The following is a 16,687-nucleotide window of genomic DNA, read 5'->3' as shown; positions in this document are numbered from 1 at the left end:
CTTGCCAATATTTTATTGAAGATTTTTGCATCTATGTTCATCATGGATATTGGCCTGAAGTTTTCTTTTCTTGTTGGGTCTCTGCCGGGTTTTGGTATCAGGATGATGTTGGTCTTATAAAATGATTTGGGAAGGATTCCCTCTTTTTGGATTATTTGGACTAGTTTCAGAAGGAATGGTACCAGCTCCTCTTTGGGTGTCTAGTAGAATTCAGCTGTGAACCCATCTGGACCTGGGCTTTTTTTGTGTGGTAGGCTCTTAATTGCTGCCTCGACTTCTGACCTTGTTATTGGTCTATTCATAGTTTCAGCTTCCTCCTGGTTTAGGCTTGAGAGGACACAGGAGTCCAGGAATTTATCCATTTCTTCCAGGTTTACTAGTTTATGTGCATAGAGTTGTTTGTAATATTCTCTGATGATGGTTTGAATTTCCGTGGAATCTGTGGTGATTTCCCCTTTATCATTTTATATTGCATCTATTTGGTTGTTCTCTCTTTTCTTTTTAATCAATCTGGCTAGTGGTCTGTCTATTTTGTTGATCTTTTCTAGAAACCAGCTCTTGGATTTATTAATTTTTTGAAGGGTTTTTCCTGTCTCTATCTCCTTCAGTTCTGCTCTGATCTTAGTTATTTCTTGTCTTCTGCTGTGTTTTGAGTTTTTTTGATCTTGCTCCTCTAGCTCTTTCAATTTTCACGATAGGGTGTCAATTTTGGATCTCTCCATTCTCCTCATATGGGCACTCATTGCTATATATTTTCCTCTAGAGACTGCTTTAAATGTGTCCCAGAGATTCTGGCATGTTGTGTCTTCATTCTCATTAGTTTCGAAGAACTTCTTTATTTCTGCCTTCATTTCATTATTTATCTAGTCAACATTCAAGAGCCAGTTGTTCAGTTTCCATGAAGCTGTGTGGTTCTGGGTTGGTTTCTGAATTCTGAGTTCTATCTTGATTGCACTATGGTCTGAGAGACTGTTTGTTATGATTTCAGTTGTTTTGCATTTGCTGAGGAGTGCTTTACTTCCAATTATGTGGTCAATTTTTGAGTAGGTGTGATGTGGTGCTGAGAAGAATGTATATTCTGTGGATTTGGGGTGGAGAGTTCTGTAAATGTCTATCAGGTTTGCTTTCTCCAGGTCTGAGTTCAAGCCCTGGATATCCTTATTGATTTTCTGTCTGGTTGATCTGTCTAATATTGACAGTGGAGTGTTAAAGTCTCCCGCTATGATTGTGTGGGAGTCTAAGTCTCTTTGTAAGTCATTAAGAACTTGCCTTATGTATCTGGGTGCTCCTGTATTGGGTCCATATGTTTAGGATCGTTAGCTCTTCTTGTTGTGTCGATCCTTTTACCATTATATAATGGCCTTCTTTGTCTCTTTTGATCTTTGTTGCTTTAAAGTCTATTTTATCAGAGATGAGAATTGCAACTCCTCCTTTTCTTTGCTCTCCATTTGCTTGGTAAATCTTCCTCCATCCCTTTATTTTGAGCCTTTGTGTATCCTTGCATGTGAGATGGGTTTCCTGGATACAGCACACTGATGGGTTTTGGCTTTTTATCCAATTTGCCAGTCTGTGTCTTTTGATTGGTGCATTTAGTCCATTTACATTTAGGGTTAAGATTGTTATGTGTGAATTTGATACCTCCATTTTGATGCTAGCTGGCTGTTTTGCCCGTTAGTTTTTGTAGATTCTTCATTATGTTGATGCTCTTTAGCATTTAGTGTGATTTTGGAATGGCTGGTACTGGTTGTTCCTTTCTATGTGTAGTGCCTCTTTCAGGAGCTCTTGTAAAGCAGGCCTGGTGGTGACAAACTCTCTGAGTACTTGCTTGTTCGCAAAGGATTTTATTTTTTCTTCACTTATGAAGCTCAGTTTGGCTGGATATGAAATTCTGGGTTGAAAGTTCTTTTCTTTAAGGATGTTGAATATTGGCCCCCTCTCTCTTCTGGCTTGTAGTGTTTCTGCTGAGAGATCTGCTGTGAGTCTGATCGGCTTCCCTTTGTGGGTGACCCGACCTTTCTCTCTGGCTGCCCTTAGTATTTTCTCCTTTATTTCAACCTTGTTGAATCTGACGATTATGTGCCTTGGGGTTGCTCTTCTCTGGAATATCTTTGTGGTGTTCTCTGTATTTCCTGCATTTGAGTGTTGGCCTGTCTTGCTAGGTGGGGGAAACTTTACTGGATAATGTCCTGAAGAGTATTTTCCAGCTTGGATTCATTCTCTTCGTCACATTCTGGTACACCTATCAAACGTAGGTTAGATCTCTTCACATAGTCCCACATGTCTTGGAGACTTTGTTCATTCCTTTTTGCACTTTTTTCTCTGATCTTGGTTTCTCGTTTTATTTCATTGAGTTGATCTTCGACTTCTGATATTCTTTCTTCTGCTTGTCAATTCGGCTGTTGAAACTTGTACATGCTTCGCGAAGTTCTCGTATTGTGTTTTTCAGCTCCTTTAATTCATTCATATTCCTCTCTAAGGTATCCATTCTTGTTATCATTTCCTCGAATCTTTTTTCAAGGTTCTTAGTTTCTTTGCATTGATTTAAAACATGTTCTTTTAGCTCACAAAAGTTTCTCATTATCCACCTTCTGAAGTCTAATTCCGTCATTTCGTCACAGTCATTCTCCGTCTAGCTTTGTTCCCTTGCTGGTGAGGAGTTTTGGTCCTTTCTAGGAGGCGAGGTGTTCTGGTTTCGAGTGTTTTCCTCCTTTTTGTGCTGGTTTCTTCCCATCTTTGTGGATTTATCCACCTGTCGACTGTGTAGTTGTTGACTTTTCTATTGGGTCTCTGAGTGGACGCCCAGATTGTTGATGATGAAGTATTTCTGTTACTTGGTTTTCCTTCTACCAGTCTAGCCTCTCCAATGTATGACTGCTGAGGTCCACTCCAGGCCCTGCTTGTCTGGAGTGCACTTAAAGCAGCTGTGGAACAGTGAGGGATGCTACCAGTTTCTTTTTTTGCTATCTTTGTCCCAGAATGATGCCTGCCAAATGTCAGTCTTCTGGATATAGAGGGGTCAGGGAGCTGCTTGAGGAGACAGTCTGTACTTTATAGGAGCTCATGTGCTGAGCTGTGAGCTCTGTTGTTCATTCAATGCTGTTAGGCTGCTACGTTTAATTCTGCTGCAACAGAACTCATACAAAAACCCTTTTTTTCTCAGATGCTCTGTCTTGGGCGGGTTGGGGCTTTCTTTGTGAGTGTCCGTTGTGCTGTCCTGCCCAGCTAGGAGGTGGTCTAGTCAGTATTTGCCTGCCGAGGCTCTGCCCTGCTGGTGTGAGGTTCACCCTGTTGCTGCAGGCTCTGCCCTTCTGCTGAGGTCTCCGCCCTGCTGCCACGGGCTACACCCTGCAGTGGAGTCTCTCTGTTGTAGCAGGTTGCCTCGGCAATGGCAGGCTGCGTCAGCAATGGGCGTGTACCTCAGTAGGGGCAGATTGCCTCAGTAATGGTGGACGACCCTCCCCCACAGAGCTGCACCGTGCTGGGTTCAGCTGTGTCCTAAGGGAACCTCTCCACCAGGAGCGTTTGGGATCTCCATTTTGTTTGTCCCTCTGCGCTACCCCAAATGCTGTTTTCCTGGAATCTCCTGGGCTGGCTCACTGTCCAGGTCCCATTCAGTCTCAAGTTCAGCCCTCTCAAGTCTCAGATTGCCAGTTCAACAGGGCACCCAGACCAGTGCGCTTTGTGTGGAGCACTGTGTAGTGCCACTGCGCTATAGCGCCGGCCGCTGGCCACACCGGCTGCCAGCCGCACCAGCCGAAACCTCTGCCTGGCGTCCCGCGTCTCTTTTATACCTGGGAATTTCCCCATTCTATGGGCAACAAAGATCCATGTGGAAATGCGGCCCTGACTCACCCTCTGTGCGCATTCACCGAGAGCTTCAATCCTGGGTTGTTCTCACTTGCCATCTTGAGTCCTCCCCTAATTTTTATATTTTTAGTAGAGACAAGGTTTCACCATGTTGGTCCAGTTGGTCTCAAATTCCTGATCTTGAGTGATCCTCCCACCTTTGCCTCCCAAAGTTCTGGGATTACAGGCATGAGCCATTGTGTGCCTGACCTAAAGCATCTCTGTTTTAATATGAAGTATTTGTTCATAGTTTGCTTATAAATTGTGAGTTCATAAAGGAAGGATAGATTTACTTTATGTTTTCTTTTTTGAAGGGGTTTGTTTTAGGTTACTTTAAGGAGAGCATGATTATATTCATTCAGTAAAATTCCAATCTGGGGCACTGGCAATTCTGAGCCATATTTACACCGTTCCAAGGTGTCTTAGAATTAGCCGAGAAAGATCTTAATTTTGTAAAGATGAGAGGAAAGCTATATTATATTAAGCAATTGCATGTAGGTGCTATCAGCAAGACACCTTTGGTCAGTGATTGTCAGACTCAAATACAATCAAAATCACCAGTGGTGCTCATTAAAGTTTCCAATTTCACTTCTGATGTTCTGATTTAATATGGCTGGAGTAGATCTCAGAGGTCTCTATTTTCAATGATGTGTCAGGTGATTTTCCATAATGCTAATAACTCTAGGATCTCATTTTGAAATTTACTGGATTAGTTAATTCTAAATGTGAGGATTTTATGTCTACAATTGTCATGGGCCTCCACAATATATTTTCTGTTGCCCAGTTGAAGTTCTTTTCCATGGAATGGAGACCCTTTGAACAGTTTGCTATTTCTTGAGCAGATTAAACAAATCTTTGCAGAAAAAATTGTAGCAAGTAGGCCCTCAATAAATGAGATGAATTAATAGAAAAATGAATAGCTCATGTATAGCTCTGAAAGAAAATCCTCTTTGAAGAAATTATAGAAGATCAGTTTTGAGAGCTAAAGTTGAAGTCTTTACCTTTTTTGTATTCATCCCAGTGTCATACTCAGATTATAAATAGCCTCTGGAGTTCTCTTGTTCTCAAGAGTTAGAGAGGCTGAGAAGCCTCAGGACTTCTGGAGTCCTGCATCCCAATCTTATCCCCCTTATCTGTCACTGCCTTCCACTAGGCAAAGCCTAGGAGAACTAAGTGATTTTAAATATTTCTACCAGTTCCTGTTTGATATTCATTTAATGAAAAATATTCACTGAGCACTTAGTGAGTACCTAAGACAAAGTGCCAGATGCTGGGGATACAAAATGGTATAAGACATGGTCTCTGCCCTCAAGGTAAAGAAAGTTTTAACACTTACTTTCTAAATCTTTTTTTTTATTGCATTTTAGGTTTTGGGGTACATGTGAAGGACATGCAAGATAGTTGCATAGGTACACACGTGGCAGTGTGATTTGCTGCCTTCCTCCCCTTCAGCTATATCTGGCATTTCTTGCCATGCTATCTCTCCCCAGCTCCCCACCCGCTGCTGTCCCTCCCCTATTCCCCCCAACAGACCCCAGTGTGTAGTGCTCCCCTCCCTGTGTCCATGTGTTTTCATTGTTCAACACCCGCCTATGAGTGAGAACATGCAGTATTTCATTTTCTGTTCTTGTGTCAGTTTGCTGAAAATGATGTTCTCCAGGTTCATCCATGTCCCTACAAAGGATACGAACTCATTGTTTTTTATTGCTGCATAATGTTCCATGGTATATGTGCCACATTTCCCTGTCCAGTCTATCACAGATGGGCATTTGGGTTGATTCCAGGTCTTTGCTATTGTAAACAGTGCTACAATGAACATTCGTGTGCATGTAACACTTACTTTCAACAGATTGAAAATATATTACCTAATGCAATAGAATGTTAACCTATTGAATACTCTAGTTTTCTAAGCACATTATGCTAATCTAATATTACATATCTCCCTCTACAAGGAGGGAAGAATTTTCTGTCATTAACTCATTTGTTTATTGCTTCATTCAATAAATATTTATTGAGTGTTTACTATGTCTAGATACTATTCTAAGTGTTTATATTACAATAGTGTATAAGATAGTCAAGTTCCAAGAGTTTTGGCTTTTCCAGTTTTGAGTTTAAGGATGTCGTTGTAAGTAAAATGATTCAGTTCTGTCATGGCACTGTGAATGAAGGTTCTAACTGTACTTACGTTATTATTTAAGTAGAGCAAGTGGCTCTAGGTCAGAATTAAGATAAAGGTGTTGGAAGTTAGGTTCTTTCCTTTTCCCCCACTTCCCATTGCCCTCCCTACTGCATATGCCTTAAACATATGAACCAGTTTGAAAACTGAAATAAGTGGCTGAACTTACCTCCCAATTTATCCAGGGCCCAAGAAACTTAAGAAAAAGAGCTAAAATCCTGTGCACAATTGGTATTCAGTCTTTAAAAACAAGCCTAATGGACTTAGAAGGGGAAGAGGAAGTGCTGTCACAGGGAGGAACAGTAGAGCCCCTAAGAAATGGCCTATATGCAGAAAGGACCTGGCTGGAGAGGGCTAGGCTTAGCAGCACTGTCTGAACTTGCCTTTGGCAAATGCAAACAGAACATGCCCTGGGTCCCCTCAAACTAGGATTCCTATTCTGATTATCTCTAGCTGTGCAACAAATTACCCCAAAACTTAGTATCATAAAACAGCCATTTACTAAGTCAATGGATTATATGGGTCAGAAATTCTCAAAGGGTACAGAGGCAATGGTTTGTCTCTACTCCATGATGTTTAAAGCCTGAGCTAAAAGACCTGAAAATTGGGATTACTGAAAGGTTAGTATCTAGAACCATCAGGCTTGTTCACTTACACGTCTGACAGGTGATGCTGTATCACTTTTTCTAACCTGCCCTTAGAAGTCACAGGGCATCACATTAGCCATATCCTATTCATTGAAGTAGTTGCTGGGACCACAAAGTTTCAAGGTGAAAAGAAATGAAATCCTTCCTTTGATGGGGGAGTGGCAAGATTCTGGAAAAGCATATAAGACCAGAAATGTTTTTACAGTCATTTTTGGAGCATATGATCTTCCACAGTTTCATCCTCCCCGTTTCGTTTAGTAGGCTCGTGCCAGATACTGCCTTACCTGAGTATGTGCTAGAGGTGTTGCTGAATCATGGATCCTCTGAGATTTGAACCATTTGATAGACTTATTGGCTGCAGCAGCCTGGACCCAGTTGTAAGGGCCTCCAAGATAAGAGTCTCTCTCACCACAGCCTAAGGTGTGCTAAGCACTGGCCTTCCCTGGGGACATGAGAACTAGGAGACTAGAGCAGGATACCCAAATTTTGATTGTTGAAGTGTTGCTTTGGCTGTTCCCGAAGTCTCTGGTAGGTGGGGAGGAGGGTTCTTGGGAATTAGGGTCCAAAGTACAAACTAGAGCACACTAGCCAAATGGCTTTCTTGCAAGTTCCTCAAACCAGTTCAGAGATGGACCAAGTTAGATTTGTTTTTCTTTAATTTTTTTTTTTGAGATGATTCTTACTTTGTCACCCAGGTTGGAATGCAGTGGTGGGATCTCAGCTCACTGAACCTCAGGCTCAAGAAGTCCTTCCACCTCAGCTTCCCTAGTAGCTGGGACTACAGGCACACACCACCACCACGCCTGGCTCATTTTTTGTATTTTTGGTAGAGACAGGGTTTTACCATGTTGCCCATGCTTGTCTTGAATTCTTGAACTCAAGCAATCCACCTGCCTTGGCCTCCCAAAGTGCTAGGATTATAAGCATGAGCCACCGTGCCTGGCCTTCTAAGTAAAATTTTAATGTCTATGTACCTAGAATCTTCACCTCAAAACTAGAAGTATCATCTTTGTTTCTTCTCCATTTGTAGAAGTAAAGTCCTAAGGACCTCATTAGGCCTACAGTAATAGAAAAGGGGCAGATTTTTCACCAAAATGGTGACAGGTGGGAGTGGCTTGATAAATCAGTGATGAGGGTGTTTGAATAGGATATTAGGCCCAGAATTTGAAGTCTGATGGCCTGGCTTAATAGCTATGTGGCTTTGGGCCAGTCACTTGATTTCTCTGGTTTTCTCTGTTTGTTTGTAAAATGAAGATGCTGAGGATATTATTCTCCCTCCCTCTTAGGTAGATTAGGAAAGTCATGTGAGAAAGCCCTGTTTTGTTCATTGTTATTGAATGCTAGTTCTTATTGCTGTTATTGTTGTTATAGTCATTATAGCTATTTTCAATAATTTCTGTGACTAGAGAAGCTTTACATTACCTTTATCCTCAACTTGTTCTTTGCTTTTTCTCCTCTTTCCTATTTCTTTGAACTCTGGGGAATACAATAGGTGATACTTTTGGCACCTGAAAGGCAATGACTCAATTGCTAAAAACAGCTGTGGTTTGCAAATTTGGACTGCCACTTAGAGAAGAATTCTCAGTTTTCTGAGCAGTGGGTGAATTATCTGGTTATATGAAAATCTGCATGACACATTTGAAAGCCAAACAGACATGTTTGAACAATGTGCGGACAACTCACCCCTTTGGATGATCCACACATTCTTTCCCTTTCATTAGAATTATTATGATCATCTGTACATTGGGAGATGAGTCAAAGGAAAGAGTTGATAATCTAAAAATCAGGGAAGAATTAGATGGGAAAGTAAGAGATGTTTAGGACACAGTGCAGATGGTATAGTCTGGATAGCTGGGCTGACTCCAAAACAATGACTTAAGAACCAAGAAGAACCACTTTGGCTGAAGTCATTTGGACTCTATGATTTGTGTCTTCATCTCCTAGAGGAATCAGAAGAGGAAATAACACATTTTGATATTATTTTCAGTAATTCAATTAAGCACAGGAAGGCATTGGTCACAAATCCCAGTCATAAAGGAAATGTTTCCAAAAGTACTGTCTATATTATTGCATTTTGAATACTAAATAAACTCAACCATTGGCTGCCCCAATATTTGAAAATTTCTTCCTTCCTCCCTTCCTTTTTTCTAAAATTATTTTTAATTGATACATAATAATTGTACATACTTATGGGGTACAGAGTGATATTGCAATATGTGTATATAATGTGTAATGATCAAATTAGGTTAACTTGGCCAGGTATGGTGGCTCATGCCTGTAATCCCAGCACTTTGGGAGGATGAGGCAAGCAGATCACCTGAGGTCAGGAGTTTGAGACCAGCCTAGCCAACATGGTGAAACTGCATCTCTACTAAAAATACAAAAATCAGCTGGGCATGGTGGCAGGCACCTGTAATCCCAGATACTCAGGAGGCTGAGGCAAGAGAATCACTTGAACCCAGGAGGCAGAGGTTGTAGTGAGTCGAGATCACACCACTGCACTCCAGTCTAGGCAACAGACCAAGACTCTGTCCCCACAAAAAAAGTCAGGATAATTCACACATTTATCACTTCAAACATTTATCATTTATTTGTGTTTGGAACATTCAAAATCTTCTACATATTAGAAAATATACAATAAGTTATATTAATTATAATCACCCTATGGTGCTATCAAACATAGAATGTATTCCTTTTATCTGGCTGTAATTTTGGATTTGATAACCAGCCTCTTCTATCTCCACTCCCTACTCTTCCAGGCCTTTAGTAACCACTGTTTTACTCTCTACTTTTATGTCATCAAGTTTCTTAGCTTCCACATATAAACAAGAACAGATGTGGTATTTAGCTTTCTATGCCTCACTTATTTCACCTAACCTGATGTCCTCCAGGCTCATTCATGTTGCCTCATATGACAAGATCCCTTTTTTTTTTTTTAATGGCTCGATAGTATTCTATGAATATATGTGCCACATTTTCTTTATCCATTCTTTTGTTTTTCTCCTGAGGAAAAAAAAAATTGAGCTACTGTGCAATTATAGCTCACTGCAGCCTTGAACACCTGGGCTCAAGCCAACCTCCTGCTTCAGCCTCCCAAGTAGCTGAGACTACAAGCCCACAGCACCATACCTGGCTAATTTTTTAATATTTTTGTAGAGACAGGGTGTTGTTGTGTTGACCATGCTGGAAACTTCTGGTCTCAAGTGATTCTCCTGACCCACTTACCCAAACATACAGGGATTACATACCTAAGCCACCACACCTGGCTCCGTGTAGCTGTTGATGGGCACTTATGTTGATTTCATAACTTGACTAGTGTGAATAGTATTGCAGTGAACATGAGAGTGCAGATATTTCTTTCACATATTTTCTTTTGGATACATACCCTGAACTGGAATTGCTGGAAAAGCTAGTAGGTATATTTCTAGCTTTTTGAGGAATTTCCATACTGATTTCCATAGCGGATGTCCTAATTTACATTCCCACCAACAGTGTATAACAGTCCTCTCTTCTCCATACCTCACAGCATTTCTTACTGTCTTATTTATAGTAGCCATTCTCACTGCTTCTGTTTCCTTCTTTCTTCCCTTTCTTCCCTCATGTATTGACTATTTGTAACATTCTTAGAATTTTCCAGGTCCCTGAGAACAAAATGGTCAGCAAGACTGACATGATGCTTGTCTTCATAGACCTTATAGTCTAGTGAGAAAATTGATAATAAAACAAGCAACAGTTATAAAATGTTATGATTCCTATTACAGGATGCTATAGGAGTCCATGGTGGGAAGTATCCACCTTAGTTTTTAAAGGAAAGAAAACCGGCCGGGCGCGGTGGCTCAAGCCTGTAATCCCAGCACTTTGGGAGGCCGAGACGGGTGGATCACGAGGTCAAGAGATTGAGACCATCCTGGTCAACATGGTGAAACCCCGTCCTACTAAAAATACAAAAAATTAGCTGGGCATGGTGGCACATGCCTTTAATCCCAGCTACTCAGGAGGCTGAGGCAGGAGAATTGCCTGAACCCAGGAGGCGGAGGCTGTGGTGAGCTGAGATCGCGCCATTGCACTCCAGCCTGGGTAACAAGAGCGAAACTCCATCTCAAAAAAAAAAAAGGAAAGAAAACCAGGAAGTCCTCTCAGAAGAAGTGACATTGAGGCTAACACCTAAAAGTCAGACCCTCTCTAATTTACAGTTCTTCCTGAGGTGTGATCAGAGGATCACTGATGGTAGACATGTATGGATATGGGAATGGTTTGTATGGTTCATCATATGAGCATGATCATTCTTTTAACATCATTACTGCTATGGTTGTTTATATTTAATACAGATCAACTCTTTTGAAGTCTTAATAAATGCTATGACATTATGCCACTTCTTCCAATATATTGTAGTTGCAGGACCATGGAAGTAAGACAAAGGACATGTAATTCCTTTGAAGTAATTAATAGATTTTAAAGGAAACCTTTGCTTTTAACCAGCTTTCCAGTTAACCTGCTTATTTGAATCTCTTAGTAAGTAAGAAGAAAGGAACAAAACAAACAAAACCCACTTATCCTTGAAGACCATAGAATAACTGGAGGCAAAATTAAAGGAAACATGAGGACACTGATAATATTAACCTTCTCTAATGAAGAAAACTGGAAAATGAAAACACATTACTATGGTAAGAACAGTAGTATCAGGAGCAATTAGAGGTCTGCAGGCAAGATGGCCGAATAGGAACAGCTCCAGTCTGCAGCTCCCAGCAAGATTGATGGAGAAGAGAGGTGATTTCTGCATTTCCAACTGAGGTAACTTGTTCATCTTGTTGGGACTGGTTGGACAGTGTGTGTAGCCCACTGAGGGTGAGCCAAAGTAGGGTGGGGTGTCGCTTCGCCTGGGAAGTGCAAGGGGTCAGGGGATTTCCCTCCCCTAGGCAAGGGAAGCTGTGAGAGACTGTACAGGGAAGAATGGTGCATTCCAGTCCAGATACGGTGCTTTTCCCATGGTCTTCACAACCGGCAAACCAGAAGATTCCCTCTGGTGCCTATGCCACGAGGGCCCTGGGTTTCAAGCACAAAACTGGGTGGCCATTTGGGCAGACACTGAGCTAATAGCAGGAGTTTGTGGGGTTTTTTTCATACCCCAGGGGTACCTGGAATGCCAGCCAGACAGAACTGTTCACTCCCTGGAAAGGGGACTGAAGCCAGGGTGCCACCCCCATGGAGCCCAGCAAGCTAAGATCCACTGGCTTGAAATTCTTACTGTCATCATAGTCTGAGGTTGACCTGGGATGCTCCAGCTTGGTGTGGGTAGGGGCATCCGCCATTGCTGAAGCTTGAGTGGGTGGTTTTCCCCTCACAGTGTAAACAAAGCCACTTGGAAGTTAGAACTGGGTGGAGCCCACCACAAAGATACTCCTCGAGAAGAGCATTACAAGACACATAATAGTCAGATTCGCCAAGTTGAAATGAAGGAAAAAATGTTACGGGCAGCCAGAGAGAAAAATGGGGTTACCCACAAAGGGAAGTCCATCAGACTTACAGCAGATCTCTTAGCAGAAACCCTACAAACGAGAAGGTGGGGGGCCAATATTCAACATTCTTAAAGAAAAGAATTTTCAAGCCAGAATTTCATATCCAGCCATACTAAACTTCATAAGCGAAGGAGAAATAAAATCTTTTATGGACAAGCAAATGCTGAGATATTTTGTCACCACCAGGCCTGCCTCACAAGAGCTCCTGAAGGAAGCATTAAACATGAAAGCAAAAACTGGTACGAGCCACTGAAAAAACATACCTAATTATAAAGACCATCAACACTATGAAGAAACTGAATCAACTAATGGGCAAAATAACAAGCTAGCATCATAATGACAGGGTCAAATTCACATATAACAATATTAACATTAAATGTAAATGTGTTAAATGCCCCAATTAAAAGACACAGACTGGCAAATTAGATAGAGTCAAGACCCATCCATGTGCTGTATTCAGGAGACCCATCTCACATGCAAAGACATAATATTGGCTCAAAATGAAGGGATGGAGGAATATTTACCAAGCAAATGGAAAGCAAAAAAAAAAGCAAGGGTTGCAATCCTAGTCTCTAATACAACAGACTTTAAACAAACAAAATCAAAAGAGACAAAGGCATTAAATCATGGTAAAGGGATCAATGCAAAAAAGAAGTGCTAACTATCCTAAATATATATGCACTCAATACAGGAGCACCCAGATACATAAAGTAAGTTCTTAGAGATCTACAAAGAGACTTAGATTCCCATACAATAATAGTGGGAGACTTGAACACCCTACTGTCAATGTTAGACAGATCAATGGGACAAAAAATTAACCAGGGTATCCAGGACTTGAACTCAGCTCTGGATCAAGCAAACCTAATAGACATTTATAGAACTCTCCACCCCAAATCAACAGAATATACATTCTTTTCAGCACCACATTGCACTTATTCTAAAATTGACCACACAATTGGAAATAAAAGACTACTCAGAAAATGCAAAGAATGGAAATCATAACAAACAGTCTCTCAGGCCACAATGCAATCAAATTAGAACTCAGGATTAAGAAGCTCACTCAAAACTGCACAACCACATGGAAATTGAACAACCTGGTCCTGAATGACTATTGGGTAAATAACGAAATGAAGGCAGAAATAAAGATGTTCTTCGAAACCAATGAGAACAAAGGCACAATGTACAGAACCTCTGAGACACATTAAATGCAAGGTGTAGAGGGAAATTTATAGCACTAAATGCCCACAAGAGAAGCAGGAAAGATTTAAAATCAGCACCCTGACATCACAGTTAAAAGAACTAGAGAAGCAAGAGCAAACAAATTCAAAAGCTAGCAGGAGACAAGAAATAACTAAGATTAGAGCAGAACTGAACAAGATAGAGACGCTGAAAAACCCTTCAACAAATCAATGAATCCAGAAGCTGGTTTTTTGAAAAGATCAACAAAATAGATAGATGCAAGCCAGACTAATAAAGAAGAAAAGAGAGAAGAATCAAGTAGACACAATAAAAAAAAATGATAAAGGGGATATCACCACCACTCCCACATAAAGACAAACTACCATCCAGGCGCGGTGCCTCACACCTGTAATCCTAGCTCTTTGGGAGGCCGAGATGTGCTGATCACCTGAGGTGACCAGCCAGGCCAACATGGTTAAACCCCATCTCTATTAAAATTCAAAATTCAGCTTAGTATAATAGTGGGCACCTATAATCCCAGCTATTCAGGAGGCTGAGACAGGAGAATTGCTTGAACCTGGGAGGCAGAGGTTGCAGTGAGCTGAGATTGTGCCATAGCACTCCAGCCTGAACAACAAGAGTGAAATTCTGTCTCGAAAAGGAAAGGAAAGAAAAAAAAGAAAAGAGAAAAGCTACCATCAGAGAATACTATAAACACTAAACACCTCTATACAAATAAACTAGAAAATCTAGAAGAAATGGATAAAGTCGTGGACACATACACCCTCCCAAGACGGAACCAGGAAGAAGTCAAATCCCTGAATAGATTATTAACAAGTTCTGAAATTGAGGCAGTAAATAATAGCCTACCAACCAAAAAAAGGCCAGGATCAGACAGATTCACAGCCAAATTCCACCAGAGGTACAAAGGAGAGCTGATACTATTCCTTCTGAAACTATTCCAAACAATAGAAAAAGAGAGAATCCTCCCTAATTTAATGAGGCCAGCATAATCCTGATACCAAAACCTGGCAGAGACACACAAAAAAAGAAACTTTCAGGCCAATATTCCTGATGAACATCGATGCAAAAATCCTCCATAAAATACTTGCAAACTGAATCCAGCAGCACAACCAGAAGCTTATCCACCACGATCAAGTCGGCTTCATCCCTGGAATGGAAGTCTGGTTCAACTTACACAAATCAATCAATGTAATCGATCACATAAACAGAACCAATGACAAAAACCATATGATTATCTCAATAGATGCAGAAAAGTCCTTTGACAAAATGCAGCAGCCCTTCATGCTAAAAACTTTCAATAAGCTAGGTATTGATAGAACATATCTCAAAATAATAAGAGCTATTTATGGCAAACCCACAGCCAATAACATGCTGAATGGGCACAAACTGAAAGCATTCACTTTGAAAACTGGCACAAGACAAGGTTGCCCTCTCTTCACTCCTATTCAACATACTATTGGAAGTTCTGGCTAGGGCAATCAAGCAAGAGAAACAAATAAAGAGTATTCAATTAGGAAAAGAGGAAGTAAAATTGTCTGTTTGCAGATGACATGATTGTTTATTTAGAAAATCCCATCATCTCAGTCCAAAATTTCATTAAGCAGATAAGCAACTTCTGAAAAGTCTCAAGATATAAAATTAATGTGCAGAAATCACAAGCATTCCTGTACATCAACAATAGACAAGCAGAGAGCCAAATCATGAGTGAACTCTCATATACAATTGCTACAAAGAGAATAAAATACCTAGGAATACAACTTACAAGGGACATGAAGGACCTCTTCAAGGAGAACTACAAACCACTGCTCAAGGAAATAAGAGAGGACACAAACAAATGGAAAAACATTTCATGTTCATGGATATAAAGAATTAATATCATGAAAATGGCCATACTGCCCAAAGTAATTTATATATTCAATGCTATTCCCACCAAGCTACCATTGACCTTCTTCACAGAGCTGAAAACAACAACCTTAAACCTCATATGGAACCAAAAGAGAGCCTGCATAGCCAAGACAATCCTAAGCAAAAAGAACAAAGCTGGAGGCATCACACTACCTGACTCAAACTATACCATAAGGCTACAGTAACAAAAACAGCATGGTACTAGTACCAAAACAGATATAAAGACCATGAGAACAGAACAGAGGCCTCAGATATAATACCACACATCTACAACCATCTGCTCTTTGACAAACCTGACAAAAACAAGGATGTGGAAAGGATTCCCTATTTAATAAATGGTGTTGGGAAAACTGGCTAGCCAAATGCAGAAAGCTGAAACTGGATCCCTTCCTTACAATTTATACAAAAATTAACTGAACATGGATTAACAACTTAAATGTAAGATGTAAAACCATAAAAACCCTAGAAGAAAACGTAGGCATTACCATTCAGGACATAGGCTTGGGCAAAGACTTCAAAACAAAACACAAAAAGCAATGGGAACAAAAGCCAAAATTGACAAATGGGATCTAAGTAAACTACAGAGCTTCTGCACAGCAAAAGAAACTGTCAGCAGAGTGAACAGGCTACCTACACAATGGGAGAATTTTTTTTCAATCTATCCATCTGACAAAGGGCTAATATCCAGAATCTACAAAGAACTTAAACAAATTTATAAGAAATAAATGACCCCATCAAAAAGTGGGCAAAGCATATGAACAGACACTTCTCAAAAGAAGACATTTATGCAGCCAACAAACCTATGAAATAAAAGCTCATCATCACTGGTCATTAGAGTTATGCAAATCAAAGCCACATAGAGATACTATCTCAAGCCAGTTAGAATGGTGATTATTAAAAAGTCAGAAACAACATATGCTGAAGCCGATGTGGAGAAATAGGAATGCTTTTACAATGTTAGTGGGACTGAAAATGAGTTCAATCATTGCAGAAGACAGTGTGGTGATTCCTTTAAGGATCTAGAACTGAAAATACCATTTCACCCAACAATCCCATTACTCAGTATATATCCAAAGGATTATAAACCATTCTACTATAAAGACACATGAACACATATGTTTATTGTGGCACTATTCACAGTAAAAAAAACTTGGAACCAACCCAAATGCCCATCAATGATAGACTGGATAAAGAAAATGTGGCACATATATGCCATGGAATACTATGCAGCCATAAAAAAGGATGAGTTCATGTCCTTTGCAGGGACATGGATGAACCTGGAAACCATCATTCTCAGCAAAGTAACACATGAACAGTAAACCAAATACCACATGTTCTCACTCATAAGTGGGAGTTGAACAATGAGAACACATGGACACAGGGAGGGGAACATC

General features: G+C 40.5%; 1 protein-coding gene across 2 annotated transcripts in view; it reads left to right on the top strand.

The window, feature by feature from the left end:
• HPSE2 (heparanase 2 (inactive)) overlaps nucleotides 1-16,687 on the top strand; it is an 880,681-nt gene that overhangs the window by 680,937 nt on the left and 183,057 nt on the right. The gene's annotated exons all lie outside the window — the stretch shown is intronic.

The sequence above is a fragment of the Callithrix jacchus genome, chromosome 12 (assembly GCF_049354715.1).
Source record: "Callithrix jacchus isolate 240 chromosome 12, calJac240_pri, whole genome shotgun sequence".
Taxonomy (NCBI): Eukaryota; Metazoa; Chordata; class Mammalia; order Primates; family Cebidae; genus Callithrix; species Callithrix jacchus.
This window is presented reverse-complemented; position numbering and strand designations above follow the sequence as displayed.